Source organism: Nicotiana tabacum, chromosome 2 (assembly GCF_000715075.1).
Source record: "Nicotiana tabacum cultivar K326 chromosome 2, ASM71507v2, whole genome shotgun sequence".
Lineage (NCBI taxonomy): Eukaryota > Viridiplantae > Streptophyta > Magnoliopsida > Solanales > Solanaceae > Nicotiana > Nicotiana tabacum.
The window spans coordinates 1,080,311-1,096,540 of NC_134081.1; positions in this window are offsets into that span (position 1 = coordinate 1,080,311).

A 16,230-nucleotide genomic window follows, 5' to 3' on the forward strand; every position below is an offset into this window, starting at 1 on the left:
ATCTCCAACATGATGTTTATGTCTTACCCAATATGAATGCTAATTCGATTATGCATGTTTCAAGTCTTAAGAGGAAAAGAGAATATTAGAATAATTTTAACCATTTTTTTTAACAACTTAATTTAATTAATAATAAAGAAACTAATAAGTAGAATAAAATCTGAAATAAAGTGAGTAAGCCATAATAATAGTGATGTCTAAATACCATCCCAGAACTGGTGTTACAAGTGCACGAGCTACTAGAATAATACAAATAAGGGTCTGAATGAAAATAAAGTTGTTTGACATAAATACACAGCTAAAATAAAGTAGATGGGGACTTCAGAGCTGCGAACGCCGTGCAACTATACCTCAAGCCTCCTGTGGATAGCTGAATCCGAGCAAATCTACTGTACGCCGTTGGGACCAATTCCGTTATCTGCACAAGAAGTGCAGAGTGTAGTATGAGTACAACCGACCCCATGTACCCAGTAAGTGCCGAGCCTAACCTCGACGAAGTAGTGACGAGGCTAAGGCATGTCACCTACATTAACACGTACACGATAATAATAATAACAACAATATAGGAGAATATGAATAGAAATTAAACCGGTAAATCATATAAACAATCAAGCCAACTCGGCAGTCATAACCAATTATTACTTAAATCACTTTCCGTTACGGCGTGCAACCCGATCCCACAATATATTCATATTAAATTCCGTTGCTGCGTGCAACCCGATCCCACAATATATTCATTTTCATTTAATTTCGTTGAGACGTGTAATCCGATCCTCAATATATCTTTTCAATCAATTCTGTTACGACGTACAACCCGCTCTTCCAATATATTCACTTTCAATCAATTTTGTTGCGGCGTGCAATCCGCTCCTCAATAATATAATTTACGAATTCTTATAAAAGAAATTATTCCAATAAATGCAACAATTAATATGAAATTATAAGACAACAAGCATATAATAATTATGATTTATTTAGAAACAAGTGATGACAAGTAGCAATTAATTATGAAAATTTATGAGGAAATAGGCAATTTAATATTTAGTATGCTAAATGTCAAGTAATAATTAAATCACATAAATCAAATAAGCATGTAGCAAATATAGCATGGATTAAAGGCATAATATTGAGCAAGGAATATGAGAGAAATAATTAATATAATAATTAATTCATGATTTAAAATAATTTATAATTTCGAGATAAATGTGCAAACAATCAATTTGACGACGTATAGGAACTCGTCACCTCGCCTATACGTCGTTACACATGAAATTCACGTAACAATAATTCAAGGGTTCTAGTCCCTCGCTTCGCAACCAAATTCAAGATTCCAATAAACCTTTGCCTCGCGAATTGATGTCCGAAAGCTTCAAATCTAGTCACAAACAATTCAATATTCTCAGCACGAATCGTAGGAATTAATTCCATATGAAATTACTATTTTTTCGGATTAAAATCCGAAATTCATTTCAAAAACTGACAGTGGGACCCACGTCTCGAATCCCGAAAAAACTCACGAAATCCGAACACCCGTTCCGATACGAGTTCAACCATACAAAATTATCGAATTCTGACATCGGATTGGCTTTCAAATCTTAAATTTTCGTTTTTGAATTTTTTTTATAAAAATCTGATTTTTCTTCCATATATTCACGGATTCATGATGTCCAAATGATGAATGATTTATCTTTATGGAAACTAGAGTCAAATGGCTACAACTTTTATGTTTTTATAATTTTCAGATTCCTTATAGATTGCTAGATATAAGCTTCCAAAGTCAGCTCTGTGCATAAGAAATTTCGCTCACATCTGTCAAAAATCAGGAGTTCAAAATGACCTAAAAATGGTCCGAAACCACTCCGAAACTCACCCGAGCCCCTCGGGACCCCGTCCGAACACACCAACAAGTCTTAAAACATATTATGGACCTACTTGAGGTCTCAAATCACACATAACAACGAAGAAATTACAAATCGCGCGTCGATTCTGACTTGTGAGTTTATAAAATTTTCAATTCTATAACTCGCACCGAAATATGCCAAATCAATTCGGAATGAACTCAAATTTTGCATACAAGTCATAAATGACATAATGGAGATATTTTAATTTCTAGAATCGAATTCCAACCCCGATATCAATAAAGTCAACTCCCGGTCAAACTTTCCAAAAATCTTCTATTTTCCAACTTTCACCAAAATGTGCCGAATTGTCCTACAAACTTTCAAATCCAAATTCGAACATGCGCCTAAGTCTAAAATTACCATACGAAGCTATTGGAATCATCAAAATTTTATTCCGGGATTGTTTGCTCAAAAGTCAAATTCAAACTTTAGAAATTCAAGCTTTATAAAATCAAACCTTTTATATTTTTCAAAAACTAACGGAAAACGTGCATACGTACCTCGGAATAACTTCAAATTTTGTACATAAGTCATAAATATTGTTACAAAGATGATAGAACTCTGGGAATCTAAATCAGGACCTGGTATCAACAAAAACCCAATTATGACCAAATTTAGGAATCCTTAAACCTTTAAATTTCTAGCTAAATTAGGACCTGGTATCAACAAAAACTCAATTAGGACATGAGGGATAACTTTTAGACCTCAAATGTAGGACCTTCCAGGTTAGGATTGCTACTGATTCCTCCTCATAAGTCAAATCTTTATCCAATTGGACTGAGCTGAAATCTAACACATGGGACAGATCACCATGATATTTCTGGAGCATAGATACATGGAACACCGGATGAACTGTTGATAAACTAGGTGGTAGTGCAAGCTTGTAGACTACTTCACCCACCCTTTCAAGAATTTCAAAGGGCCCGATATACCTAGGGATTAACTTGCCTTTCTTTATGAATCTCATTACACCTTTCATAGGTGAAACCCAGAGCAATACTCTTTCTCCAGTCATGAATGCAACATCACGAACCTTACAGTCGGCATAACTCTTTTTTCTAGATTGAGCTGTGCAAAGTCGATCCTGGATAACCTTGACCTTATCCAAGGCATCCTGTACCAAATCAGTACCCAACAACCGAGCCTCTCCCGGTTCAAACCAGCCAACTGGAGAATGGCATCGCCTCCCATATAATTCTTCATACGAAGCCATCCGAATGTTCGACTAGTAGCTTATTATAGGCAAACTCTGCAAGTGGCAAGAACTGAGCCCAAGAACCTCCAAAATCTATAATACCAGTGCGAATCATATCTTCTAATATCTGAATAGTGCGCTCTGATTGTCCGTCTGTCTGTGGATGAAATGTTGTACTCAACTCAACCCGCGTGCCTAACTCACGATGTACAGCCCTCCAGAAGTGCGAGGTAAACTGCTACCTCGATCTGAAATAATAGACACGAGCACACCGTGAAGGCGGACAATCTCACGAATGTAAATTTCATCTAATCGCTCTGAAGAATAGGTAATTGCCACTGGAATGAAATGTCAACCTATCCACAATGACCCATACTGCGTCGAACTTCTTCTGAGTCCGTGGGAGTCCAACAACAAAATTCATAGTGATACACTCCCACTTCCACTCAAGAATTTCTAACTTCTGAAGCAAACCACCAGGTCTCTGATGCTCGTACTTAACTTGCTGACAATTCAAACACCTAGCTACATATGCAACTATATCCTTTTTCATTATTCTCCACAAATAATGTTGCCGCAAATCTTGATACATTTTGGCGGCACCCGGATGAATAGAATACCGGGAACTGTAGGCCTCTTCCAGAATTAATTCATGAAGCCCATCCCCATTAGGAACACAAATACGACCCTGCATCGGCAGAACTCCATCATCTCCCACAACAACCATGTTGGCACCACCGTGCCGTACCATGTCCTTAAGGACAAGTAAGTGAGGATCATCATACTTTCGCTCTCTGATGTGTTCATATAAAGAAGACCGAGCTATTGTGCAAGCTAGAACCCGGCTGGTCTCCGAAACATCTAACCTCACAAACTGATTGGCCAAAGTCTGAACATTTGCAGCTACCGGCCTCTCACCAAGTGGAATATATGCAAGGCTGCCCATACTCACAACCTATCTACTCAAAGCATCGACCACCACATTGACCTTTCTCGGGTGATACAAAATGGTGATATCATAGTCTTTCAACAGCTCCAACCATCTTCTCTGCCTCAAATTGAGATCTTTTTGTTTGAATAGATACTGCAGACTACGATGATATGTGAATATTTCACATGACATGCCGTAAAGGTAGTGCCTCCAAATCGTAAGCGCATGAACAATGGCTGCCAGTTCTAAGTCATGAACAGGATAATTCTTCTCGTGAACTTTCAACTACCGCGACGCATATGCAATCACCCTGCCATCTTGCATCAATACCGTATCGAGTCCAATACAAGATGCATCATAATACACCGTGTACGATCCTGAACCTATGGGCAACACCAACAGTGGTGCCGTAGTCAAAGTAGTCTTGAGCTTCTGAAAGCTCAACTCACACTCGTCTGACCATCTGAATGGAGCACCCTTCTAGGTCAGTCTGGTCAATGGGTTTGCTATAGATGAAAACCCTTCCACGAACTGGCGATAATAACTTGCCAGACCCATAAAACACCGAATCTCTGTAGCTGTAGTAGGTCTAGGCCAGTTCTGAACTGCCTCAATCTTCTTAGGGTCCACTTTTATGACTTCTGGCAAAAAAACATTCTCCAAAAAGGCAACTGAGTCTAACTAAAACTCGTATTTTGAAAATTTGGCATATAATTGATTATCCCTCAAAGTCTGAAGCACAATCCGAAGATGTTGCTCATGCTCCTCTCGACTGCTGGAGTAAATCAAGATGTCATCAATGAATACAACCACAAAGGAATCCATATAGGGCTTGAACACCCGATTCATCAAATCCATAAATGCTGCTGGGGCATTTGTCAGCCCAAATGACATCACTAGAAATTCATAATGCTCATACTGAGTCCGAAAAGCTGTCTTAGGGACATCAGATGCCCTAATCTTCAACTGATGATAGCCACATCTCAAGTCAATCTTCGAAAATACCTTGTCACCCTGAAGCTGATCGAATAAGTCATCAATTCTTAGCAACATATACTTGTTCTTGATAGTAGCCTTGTTCAACTGCCGATAATCTATACATATCCACATTGAACCATCTTTCTTCTTCACAAACAACATTGATGCACCCTAGGGCGAGACACTAGGTCTAATGAATCCCTGATCAAGCAAGTCTTATAACTTCTCCTTCAATTCTTTCAACTCCGGCGGGGCCATACAGTATGGTGGAATAGAAATAGGCTGAGTGCCCGGAGCCAAATCAATACAGAAGTCATTATCTCTGTCGGGTGGCATCCTCGGCAAATCTGCAGGAAATACTTCTGGAAATTTATGAACAACTGGTACTTAGTCCATAGAAGGAACATCCGCATTGGGATCACAAATATAAGCCAAATAGGCTAGACACCCCTTCTCAACCATACGCCGAGCCTTCATATAAGAAATAACCCTACTGGTAGAATGACCAGGAGTTCCTTTCCACTCTAATTGAGGTAACCCCGACATGGCTAAGGTCAGGGTCTTGGCATGATAATCCAATATAGCATGATAAGGTGACAACCAATCCATACCCAGTATGACATCAAAATCTACCATGTCGAGAAGTAGAAGATCCACACTAGTCTCAAGACTCCCAATAGTAACCACGCATGAACGATAGACATGATCTACCACAACAGAATCTACCACCGGCGTGGACACATATACAGACGCACTCAGAGAATCACGAGGCACAACCGTATATGAAGCAAAGTAGGAGGACGCATAGGAGTAAGTAGATCCTGGATTAAATAGAACTGAGGCGTCTCTATGGCAAACTAGAATTATACATGTGATCACAGCGTTGGATGATTCGGCCTCAGGCCTAGCTGGGAAAGCATAGAATCGGGGATGGGCCCCACCAGTCTAAACTACATCTCTGGGACATGCCATATCTTGCTGGTCTCTACCTCTAATAATCTGACCTCCACCTCTAGCAGTTTGACCTTCACTTCTAACAGTCTGACCTTCACCTCTAACAGTCTGACCCCTGCCCCTAGCTGGTCGGGTGGGCAGTGGAGCAACCAGTGCCGGTATGATGGCACGAGAATTCTGCTGAGATCTGTTGCTCAACAACCTAGGGCAATGCCTCCTGATGTGACCAATGTTCCCACACTTATAACACCCATCCAGCTGTCATGGCTGCTGAAGCTGAAGCTGACTCGAGCGGGTCGGATAAACGCCATAGTGACTCTGGAATGGTGGTGAACTAATAGGAGCTGGATGTGCACTGAATGCTGGCTTTCCATGGTAAGGAACATAAAGACCTTGACTCCCTGAATCATCATGAGAAGTCTTAAGTGCTAAATACAATGGCCTGGGAGGATGACCCCTACCATAAATACTCCTGCCTCCAGATGAGGCGCCTATGAAATTATCGGAATGACAGGGCCTCTTATCTAACACTGGCCCTCTCTCCTATGAAAGAACCATCTCGATCCGCCTGGCGACATTAGCAGCCGTCTGAAAAGAAATATCACTCCCGGTCTCCTTGGCCATCTATAGCTTGATAGGTTGAACGAGTCCATCAATGAACCTCCTCACCCTCTCTCTCTCGGTAGAAAGCAAAAGAAGAGCATGACGGGCTAGATCCACAAAACGGGTTTCATACTAAGTGACTGACATACTGCCCTGCTGGAGACGCTCAAACTGTTTGCGGTAATTCTACCTCAGTGTGATAGGAACATACTTCTCTAGAAATAGTTGCGAGAACTGCTCCCAGGTAAGTGCAGGCGAACCAATTGGTCTAGTAAATACATAATATTTCCACCACCTCTTGGAGGAACTAGTCATCTGAAATACAGCAAAATCAATGCTATTGCTTTCGACTATCCCCATGTTCTGCAATACTTCATAGCAGCGGTCAAGAAAATCCTGTGGGTCCTCAGAAGGTGTACCACTGAAATGGATTGGAAATAGCTTGGTAAACTTTTCCAACCTCAATAAAGCCTCAGAAGACAAAGCATGCCTATCACCGGCCTGTGCTGCAATAACGGGTTGAACTACCCCAACTGGATGGGCTACTAGAGCCTGATACTGGGGAGCTATCTGCCCCGGAGTGGGAGTAGTGGGAGTTTGTGCTCCCCCCATCCTGTGAGACGGCTGGTGCCACTGGAAATATACCATTTTGGGCCACACCCTCCAAAAGACTCACCGAACGGACTAGAGCGTCCTGAAGTACTGGAGTAGATATGAATCCTTCCGGAACCTGAATTGGTCCAACAGGTACCGTCTAAGCTGGAACCTCTGCTTCTAAATCCACGTGAGGTTCTACAACAAGTGCTGCTGCTCGAGCTCTAGATTGAGCTCTGCCTCGGCCTCTAGCGCGACCTCAGCCTCTGCCCCTAGTCATAGCTGTCACAGAGGGCTATGGCTCCTGTCCGACTGTAGACGCAATGCATGTTCTCGCCATCTATGAGAGGACAAGAATAGAAGAGTTCAATCGTCAATGATAGAATAAAATCGCATGACAGAGTAGAATAGAAGTGAAATTGTTCCTAAACTCCATAGCCCCTGGAAGATAAGTACAGACGTCTCCGTACCGATCCTTCAGACTCTACTAATCTTGCTCGTGACTCGTGAGACCTATGTAACCTAGTGCTCTGATACCAACTTGTCACAACCCGAAATTCCCACCATCTGGACCGTGATGGCGCCTAACATTTCACTTGCTAGGCAAGCCAACGTTAGAATAATTTTAACCATTTTTTAACAATATTATTCAATTAATAATAAAGAAACTAATAACTGGAATAAAATCTGAAATAAAGTGAGTAAACCATAATAATAGCGATGTCTAAATACCATCCCAGAACTGGTGTCACAAGTGCACGAGCTACTAGAATAATACAAATAAGGGTCTGAATGAAAATAAAGTTGTCTGACAGAAATACACCACTAAAATAAAGTAGATGGGGACTTCAGAGCCGCGGACGCCGTGCAACTATACCTCAAGTCTCCTGTGGATAGCTAAATCCGAGCAAATCTACTGTACGCCGTTGGGACCAACTCTGTTATCTGCACAAGAAGTGTAAAGTGTAGTATGAGTACAACCAACACCATGTACCCAGTAAGTGCCAAGCCTAACCTCGACGAAGTAGTGACGAGGCTAAGGCATGTCACTTACATTAACATGTACGCGATAACAATAATAACAACAATATAGGAGAACATGAATAGAAATTAAACCGGTAAATCATATCAACAATCAAGCCAACTCGGCAGTCATAACCAATTATTACTTAAATCACTTTTTGTTGTGGCGTGCAACCCAATCCCACAATATATTCATTTTCATTTAATTGCGTTGCAGCGTGCAACCCGATCCTCAATATATCTTTTCAATCAATTCTGTTGCGGCGTGCAACTCGCTCCTCCAATATATTTACTTTCAATCAATTTTGTTGTGGCGTGCAACCCGCTCCTCAATAATTTAATTTACCAATTCTTATAAAAGAAATTATTCCAATAAATACAACAATTATTATGAAATTGTAAGAAAACAAGCATATAATAATTATGATTTATTTAGAAACAAGTGATGACAAGTAGCAATTAATTGTGGAAATTAACGAGGAAATAGGCAATTTAATATTTATGTCACGACCCAAAATTTCAACCTGTCGTGATGGTGCCTATCTTGATACTAGGCAAGCTGATAATCTCAATAAACAAAAACTTCTCGTTAAGGTTGAAAATATAATATTTAAATACAATACAAAATTTCACCAATACTAACAATACCCATACTTTATTACTGCCTTAGCTCAAAGCCATAGATTAAAATACTTGATAACTCACAATACCCATACTTTATTACTGCCTTAATACCGCAGTCAGTTCAACAAAAATTCTTCTCAAGATCAAGACATACCAACCATAAAATACCTCAATCATCCGCTAATCTCGCATTCATTCTCTTAACACTCAAGTCAACTTCAAGTCTCAACACATACACCCCACTGGCCAGAAAAGAAACTCTCTGTTCACATCATAAGGAACACACCTACATAAATTACTTCGCAGGAGATAACCCAGATGCTTAGTCTCAAATTGGCATATTGTTATACCCTTTCACAGCCATAATTACTATGAAATCACATAATCTTTCTGAGTCCAAACTCATTAATTAGACACGAGAATTTAATTTGCCCCAAAATTTAACAACGTGAAAGATCTTTCAAAACATTCACACTCGAGATTATACGTCACATCAAAACGAAAATAAAGCACCCAATGGCCTTCCTTTACATTTCAAGAAAACACTTCCTGTCACATTCAAATCATCTTAACACATCTCACAGTTACATCATACTCATCACAAAGCCATTCCACCGCTCATCGAGCCACAAATTCCACTCGTAAGGACATTACCGGACATATGAGTCCAAATGTACAGGTTACAACTGAAGTTACCGAGCCTAAGCTGCGGTATAAACCTGGCCTCAAGTCCTCCAGACTGGCCCATCACCAAAACACAGAATACACATCTTGAACCTCGTTCATAAAATCATAAGCCGTCGATGCACAGCTGATACCGAGCGCTCATATGCGCATACGAATGTGTGGAAGGAATTCAAAGACTTATGTTTCAAGCTGAATCAATTTCGCATGATAGAATACAAGAAAGTAAAATTTTCCTAAGGGTTCTGCAGCCTCTTAAAGATAAGTACATACGTCTCCGTACCGATCCGCAATACTCTACTAAACCTGCTCATGACTCGTGAGACCTATGTCACCTAAGCTCTGATACTAACTTGTCACGACCCAAAATCCCAACCTGCCGTGATGGCGCCTATCTTGATACTAGGCAAGATGATAATCTCAATAAACCAAAACTTCTCTTTCAAGTTGAAAATATAATATGTAAATATAGTACAAAATTCCACCAATACTAATAAGAACACTCCCCAAAACCTGGTGTCACTAAGTACATGAGCATCTAATATAAATACAAGTCTGGAAAATATGGTCTATAATAGTCTGAGACCAAATACAGTAAACAAGGAGATAGAGAAGGAGAGACAAGGTCTGCGGAACACGGCAGCTACCTCAAAATCTCCTGAAAATCAACTGCGTGAAAGGATCAACACCCGCTATATCCGGGAACACCTAGATCTGCACATGAAGTGCAGGGTGTAGTATGAGTACAACCAACTCAGTAAGTAACAATAATAAATAAGGAACTGAAGATAGTAACGAGCTACACAGTTATGGTTCATTTCCAGTAATTCCAGCAAAGAATAGACATGCTATCAAATCTGGCAGTTTAATGTCAATTCAATTTTTTTATACAATTCCTGTTCATGTAATCCGTATAAAATAAATCTTTCAGAGATTTCACAACAATGACAGATAGAAACTATGTGAACAACAAATGGAAATCAAGTACAACCTCTGAGGACAACAATAACTTACTGGGCTCCCAGCCCTCATCACTCACTGGGCTCCCAGTCCTCATCACTCACTCTCAATGGGTACCCACGCTCACTGGGGGTGTAAAGACTCCGGAGGGGCTCCTACAGCCCAAGCGCTATAATCTGCACGGATAACTAACGTGCTGCACGGACAACTCACGTGCCATAATATAAATATCTGGATCCGCACGGCCAACTCACGTGCTATAGTATAATATAAGGATCCGCACAGCCAACTCACGTGCTATAGTATAATATAAGGATCTGCACGGCCAACTCACGTGCTGCACGGACAACTCACGTGCCATAATATAAATATCTGGATCCGCACGACCAACTCACGTGCTGCACGGCCAACTCACGTGCTATAGTATAATATAAGGATCCGCACGGCCAACTCACGTGCTATAGTATAATATAAGGATCTGCACGGCCAACTCACATTCTATAGTATAATATAAGGATCTGCACGGCCAACTCACGTGTTGTACAGACAACTCACGTGCTACGGTATCAATATCTCACAATCAGGCCCTCGACCTCACTCAGTCATATATTTCTCCAGTCTCTCGGGCTCTCAATAATCATGAAATCAGCCCAAACAACAATGATATGATGTATCAATAATAATAACACAGACTGAGATAAAATGTGCAAGTAAAAAACTGAGACTGAGTACATATAACATTTAGTAGGCAATTCGACAATTACGCAACCTCTGTGGGTCCCAACAGTACTATCACATAGCCTAAGCATGATTTGTAACATGATTTACAATCAAATTTTATCAACACATAGAGAGCATATAACTAACAATAAATTATTCAACTTTATAGTTTTTCCCAGGACGGACCAAGTCACAATTCCCTCGGTGCACGCCCACACACCCGTCACCTAGCATGTGCGTCACCTCCAAAATAATCATATGATACCAAAATTCGGGGTTTCATACCCTCAGGACCAGATTTAAAACTGTTACATACCTCAGAGTGTGAAATTCTTTACTCTGCTATGCCCTTGCCTCTCAAATCGGCCTCTGAATGCCTCGAATCTAGTCACTTAATTTGTTTCAGTCAATAAAATTCATTAGAATTATTTCCATATGAAAATGCTAATTTTCCATAAAAATTCGAAATTTAGCTCAAAAATCGCATGTGGGGCCCACGTCTCGAAACCCGACAAAAGTTACAAAATTCGACAACCCATTCAATTACGAGTTCAACCATACTGATTTCACTCAAATCCGACTCTGAATCAGTGTTCAACTCCCAAAATTCGTTTTATGAAATTTCTATAATTTTCCCCAAATTTGCATCTCAAAATACTGATTACATGATGAAAATAATGATATATTCATGTATGTTAACCAAATATGAGTTAGAATCACTCACTCCGATGAATTTCTCGAAAAACCCACAAATAATCGTCTCAAACCGAGCTCCTAAGGTCCAAAATGTGAAATAATACCCTAAACCCCGTTTATATAGTGCACCTCTGATCTCCCACTTCGCGCTCCGCGAAACTTTGAGCGCGGCCGCGCCCCGGGTCCCGCTGTCGCGAAAAACTGGTGCGTCCGCGAAATTCTTGGGGCTGCACTGCCAGGATTTAGTATTTTGACAATAACTTTCTCTACAGATGTTCAAATGATGACTTCTTTATCTTTCTGGAAACTAGACACGAAGGGCTACAACTTTTGTTTTTAAATCATCTCAGAATTTCTTGTAAATCAAAAGATATTGGCTTCCGAAGTCAGACCAGCGGATCTGCAGAACTTCCAACCGCGGCCCGCGAAATTCTGCCGTGGTCCGCAAAATTCTGCTGCTGTCCGCACCTCTCCTTCGCCTCAAGACCCCAAAATGCGCGGTCCGCGCCCCCAAAATTGCCAGAATAATATTAGTGGGCCGAAATGTCTGAACTCGCTCAAAACTCACCCCGAATCTCATCCGGAACCTCCCGGACATAAACCATATATGAATTTCAATCATAAAACACGCTACGGACCTGTTCACGCACTTAAAACACTGAAAAGAGGTCGTCTTGACCCGATATTGACCATGGCCAAACTCCCTAATTTCTTAACTTTATAAATCTCTCAACCAATGATCCAAAAATACACCCAAGCCTCTCGGGACCTCAACCAAATATACCAACACGTTCCATAACATGGCACTGACCTACTCGAGGTCTCAAATCATATCAAGTAACATCAAAACGATGAATCACACCTCAAATCAAAATCTATGAACTTTGAACTTTCAAATTCTATATCATGTGCCGAAACATATCAATCAATCCGGAATGACTTCAAATTTTGCACACAAGTCATAAATGACATAACGAAGCTATTCAAATTTCCAGAATTAGATTTCGACCTCGATATTAAAAAGTCAACCTCCCCGTCAAACTTTCCAAAATTCAACTTTTGGCATTTCTAGCATAATTCCACTACGGACCTCCAAATAATTTTCCGTACACGCTCCTATATCCAAAATCACCATACAGAACTATTGCAAACATCAGAATTAAATTCCGAGATCGTTAACAGATAATTCAATATCCGGTCAACTATTTCAACTTAAACTTCCAGCATGAAAATTTATTCTTCCAAGCTAACTCCGATATACCTTAAAACCAAAACAAATAATTCACACAAGTCATAATACCTCGTAGAAAATTATTAAAGACTTCAAATAGTTGAAAGGAGCATAATTGCTCAAAACGACCGGTTGGGTCGTTGCAATTTAGTATGCTAAATGTCAAGTAACAATTAAGTCACATAAATCAAATAAGCATGTAGCAAATATAGCATGGATTCAAGGCATAATATTGAGTAAGGAATATGAGAGAAATAATTAATGTAATAATTAATTCATGATTTAAAATAATTTATGATTTCGAGATAAATGTGCAAATAATCAACTTGACGACGTATAGGCACTCGTCACCTCTCCTATCCGTCATTACACATGAAACTCACGTAACAATAATTCAAGGGTTCTATTCCCTCAAGTCAAGGTAAACCACGACACTTAACTCGCTTCACAACCAAATTCAAGATTTCAATAAACCTTTGCCTCGCGAATTGATGTCCGAAAACTTCAAATCTAGTCACAAATAATTCAATATTCTCAACACGAATCGTAGGAATTAATTCCATATGAAATTACTAATTTTTCGGATTAAAATCCAAAATTATTTCAAAAACCGACAGTGGGACCCACGTCTCGAATCCCAGAAAAACTCATGAAATCCGAACACCCGTTCCAATACGAGTTCAACCATACAAAAATTATCGAATTCCGATATCGGATTGGCTATCAAATCTTAAATTTTCGTTTTTGAAAGATTTTATAAAAATCTGATTTTTCTTCCATAAATTCAAAGATTCATGATGTAAATGAGTATGGAATTATGAAATATAACTAATTTCGAATAAAGAATTCTTTACCAACTCAAACTCGTGAAAAATGCCTATGAAATCGCCCAAAACCGAGGTCTAAAACTCTAAAAATGAACAAAAATGTCGGACTCCGGACATATATATTTTGTCCAGGCAAGTCGCATCTGTGAGTTACGACTTGTCTCAAAATTTTCAAGCCAAAAATTACGGTACCAGCCTTCAGTCAATCAATTATAACGTTTTGTACATATGTCCAAATGATGAATGATTTATCTTTCTGGAAACTATTATTAAAGGGCTACAACTTTCGTGTTTTGATAATTTCTATATTCCTTCTATATTGCGAGATATAAGCTTCCAAAGTCAGCCTTGTGCATCAGAAAATTCTGGCGATGCACACTGCGAGACAAACAAAAATTGCATTACTAGCCTTTAGTCAATCGATCATAACTTTCGGTACAAATGTCCAAATTATGAATGATTTATCTTTATATAAATTAGAATCAAAGGGCTATAACTTTCATGTTTTGATAATTTCCAGATTCCTTATAAATTGCGAGATATAAGCTTCCAAAATCAGCTCTGCGCATCAGAAACTTTGCACACTGTTTTCAAAAATCAGCAGTTAAAAATTACCTAAATATTGTCTGAAACTACTCTGAAACTCACCCGAGCCCCTTAGGACCCAGTCTGAACAGACAAACAAGTCTCAAAACAAATTATGGACCTACTCAAGGTCTCAAATCACACATAACAACGACGAAATTATAAATCGCGCGTCGATTTAGACTTATGAGTTTATGAAATTTGTAATTCTATAACTCACGCCGAAACATGCCAAATCAATTCGGAATAAATTCAAATTTTGTATGCAAGTCATAAATGATATAATGGAGCTGTTTCAATTTCCAGAATTGAATTCCGAGCCCAATATCAATAAAGTCAACTCCCGATCAAACTTCCAAATCCAAACCCGAACATGAGTCTAAGTCCGAAATCACCATACGAAGCTATTAGAATTATCAAAATTCCATTCCGGAGTCATTTGCTCAAAAGTCAAATCTCCGGTCAAACTTTAGAAATTCAAGCTTTACAAAATTAAACCTTTTATTTTTTTCAAAAACTAACGGAAAACGTGCCTACGTAGCTAGGAATAACGTCAAATTTTGTACATAAGTCATAAATATTGTTATGAATCTGAACAAACTAATCAGGACCCGGTATCAACAAAAACCCAATTATGACCAAATTTAGGAATTCTTAAACCTTTAAATTTCTAGTTTCTGTTAAATGCCGATAATTTGAGCTAGGGACCTTCGAATTCAATTCCGGGCATACGCCCAAGTCCCAAATCACGATACGGACCTACCGGAACTATCAAAATACTGATCCGGGTCCGTTGGCTCAAAACGTTGACCAAAGTCAACTCAATTGAGTTTTAAAGCTCCATTTCACATTTTAATCAATTTTTCATATAAAAACTTTTCGAAAAAATTTACGGATAGCGCACGCAAGTCGATGAATACGGAATAGTATTTTTTGAGGTCTCAGAATACAGAATGAATATTTAAAATTAAAGATGACATATTGGGTCATCACACTTACCTAATGTGAATGCTAATTCGATTATGCATGTTTCAAGTCTTAAGAGGAAAAGAGATGATCAAGTAAAGCATACATACATTTGGCATTGTAGGTTTGGTTATATTGGAGAGAAAATAATTAACAAGTTGTACAGGAAAGGGTACCTTGACAAGTATGATATTGAATCATATCTAACTTGTGAATCTTGTCTTAAAGGAAAAATGACCAAATCTCTATTTACTGGAAGTGGAGAAAGAGCTACTGAATTATTGGGACTAATTCATACAGATGTTTGTGGGCCCATGAAAATTCAAGCTAGAGGTGGATATTCTTACTTCATCGCCTTCACTGATGATATGTCAAGATATGGATTTGTGTATCTTATGAAACACAAATCTGAATCTTTTGAAATGTTCAAAAGGTTCCGTAGTGAAGTTGAGAAATAGACGGGTAAAAGTATCAAGGTACTAAGGTCTGATAGAGGTGGGGAATATCTTAGTGAAGATTTTACGAGGTATTTCAAAGAGAATGAGATTCTCTCACAGTGGACACCTCCAGGAACACCACAACATAATAGTGTGTCTGAAAGGAGAAATCGAACCTTATTAGATATGGTGAGATCTATGATGGGGTTCACTGATCTTCCAATATATTTATGGGGATATGCTTTGGAAGCAGCAACATACTTACTTAATAAAGTTCCCACTAAGTCAGTCTCTACAACACCATATGAGACATAGAAAGGG